Source organism: Apis dorsata, unplaced genomic scaffold (assembly GCF_000469605.1).
Source record: "Apis dorsata unplaced genomic scaffold, Apis dorsata 1.3 scaffold_397, whole genome shotgun sequence".
Taxonomy (NCBI): Eukaryota; Metazoa; Arthropoda; class Insecta; order Hymenoptera; family Apidae; genus Apis; species Apis dorsata.
The window spans coordinates 934,454-937,195 of NW_006263656.1; the positions used below are offsets into that span (position 1 = coordinate 934,454).

Consider the following 2,742-nt stretch of genomic DNA (forward strand, 5'->3'; position numbering starts at 1 on the left):
ACGGTTAAACGGCACAAATGCACGCTCGAGTTCACATGATAACTGTTCCATGTTACAACGAATATCGAATACCCGGCGAATACACTCTAATTTAGACGTAAAATCGGCGCAATCAGTGCTTGTTAACTGGACGAATCCGGCGTCGGAGTATTTGTGACCTGAAACAATCGTGATATAAGAGAGGAAAAAAAAGAGGATGAGAGACGAGTTTAATGAAGACGAGGGTGTAATTCGAGCTACTTAGATCATACATTTTTATTATCTATCAGTATCCAAGTAATCGAAAACGAAAAAAAAGAAAAAAAAGATTCCAATAGAAAATTAGAATTGGAACTGCGTATAGAATATTATAACGAATATTTAACTTTGAAAATCTTGGTGTATCGTTTCATATACAATAAATTTATCGTAAATCCAAAAGAATCTAACGCAACAATGAATATTCATAATTCACTTGACTTACATAAAATTTCACAATGTAAATGTAAATTCAACAATATGAGATACCAAAGCCCAAATTGCTAATGAAACACTATGAATAACATATATATATATATTTACACGAATCTTCTTATTCATTATTTTAAAGTGAGCCACTTCCTTAAAGTGGTGAACACTCGTGTCATCTTATACATCCAATACGAGCAATAAGCCTAACCCAACCTGCAAAAATTCCTTGCCAAACACACTAATTAACCATCACAATTATTTCAAACTCTCCCTCTCCCCCTCCAAAAAAAATTAACGCTTCGTTCACGACATCATCATCGATATTTCGAAAGTTTTCTCAAAAAAAAAAGAAAGAAAGAAAGAAAAAGGAAAGACTCGAAAAACCAATAGCTCATTTCTTTTCCTCCTCCTTCTCCTCCTCCTAGGATCAACTCCAAGGATGAACTCACACGACAAATCCGTTGAGCTTCGAGTTATGTCCGCGTTATCTGCAATTGCTGACAACAAAAAAAAAAAGAAAAGAAAAGAAAAAAGGAGGGGGTGCGATTGAAAATTTCGAAAACGGCGAGCCTCGTGAGAACGCGTATCGCGAAAGTAGTCCGTTAAGTGTCGTGGACGGGAGAGTGGTACGGGGCTCAATGATGAGTACACAGATCGATGCCGGTTAAAGTGGAAGAAAGACAAGCCGAGGGCGAGATGTGTGTGTAAAAGACGCGAAAGAGAGAGAAAGAGAAAGAGAGAGAGAGAGAGAGAGAAGTGGAAAAAAGTGGAAAGTGGAGGAAAGGATACGACAGAGACGAGAAGTTTGAAAGAGAGTGGCAGTGATGGCGCACAAACTCTATCTCTATCTCTCTCTCTTTCTCTCTCTCTGGCTTGACGAGTGAAGTTTTCCGCCGGTTTCACGGCTCGGCCTAGTTTGGTAAGCCTTCTAACCTAGAATTATGACGTGGAAACATCGCGAAATCTCGCTCGGATGAGATGGGAATGGTTGTTGCGGCGCACGAGTCGACCAGAGAGTATATTCATTCTGATCATTGGTAAATGGCACTCTCCTCTCTCGCGTGATAAATCGTAACATTTATTTGCTATCCGATCCGATGGAGATGAATCTTTCTCGATGCGACGTTGAATCACGATGAATTGTGTATTAAATAAGGGAATAATCTTTCTTTCTTTCTTTTTTTTTTTTAAGTAAATTTTAAGTTTTCGTTCGTTTATCGTAAAGTTTAGAGAGCGAATGTGAAGAAATATGAGTGTCTTAAAGGAACTGAAGCTGTGTGTGAGGTTCGAAGATTTTTTTGACGGGGATTTTTTTGGAGAGGGGAAGACATGCGAGTATTCGCAAACATATTTGAAATTAATTTTGGAGGAAAAAGAGAGTGCGCCTCTATACAAGTTGTGCAGGAGAAAGAGTCGTTTCGAAAGGGTCTGTTGGTTTTTAATCCCGAATAGGGGAACTTTACGACACTCGTGTCAATATTTCATGCTGCTTAAGCAAATGTTACTGTTACTGGGGGGGAAATATAAAAAGTTTTCCATTGTCGACTTTGTCATACTTTGTGTTCGGGGATGATTGATACGAAGATGTTGATTTTTTAAAGATTTTTTTTAACTTCTTAGGCAATTCTTTAATATAATAAATTTTTCTAAAAATTAAAACATCGTTCAAACGTATCGAGGAAGAAAAATGATAAATTTTTTTCAAAACTTTATTTACCTCACAAATCACGATCGCAAATCAAAAATAATCCTATTCCCAAAATTAATTATTCTCATCCTAAAATATCCCTCGATTAAATATTTTTTTTATCGTTCTTCGCCATTCCATTCTTCTCTTACCAAAAACAATCGACGCTGCACAATGTAGGGGATACATTTATTTATTTAAAATACACGTGGAAGTCGAATTGTTGCGTGGCAACAATGTTTCCCGGAAGTTGGGAAGCCAAGTTAAACGTAGTTTTAATCTATTTTTAGACGGTTGTCGATGACTCACGCCATGCCTAAGTACAAGTACTTTCCATTAGCCGTCACCCTACCTTAGCTTCCCCATTCAACCCTTAGTTAATTCCATGGGAATTCGTTTACTCTCCTTTTACGATTCCTCGACCACCCCGTTTTCCCTTTCGATTCTACTTACTATCGGCTAAACACACTTTCACGGATCAAATCGTATCACGAAATCGAAAGTAATTCGAGAATAATTCGTTTTTCTCTTTTCAGAGAGAGACAGAGACAGAAACAGAGAAAGAGAGAGAGAGAGAGAGAGAGAGAGAGAGAGAGAGAGAGAGA

General features: G+C 37.7%; 1 protein-coding gene across 1 annotated transcript in view; it reads right to left on the reverse strand.

The window, feature by feature from the left end:
* LOC102673075 (allatostatin-A receptor) overlaps positions 1-2,742 on the reverse strand; it is a 30,480-nt gene continuing 27,738 nt past the window's right edge. Inside the window, exon 5 of the mRNA XM_006619178.2 lies at positions 1-158. The gene's annotated coding sequence lies outside the window, so the exon portion shown is untranslated. The remainder of the gene's footprint in view (positions 159-2,742) is intronic.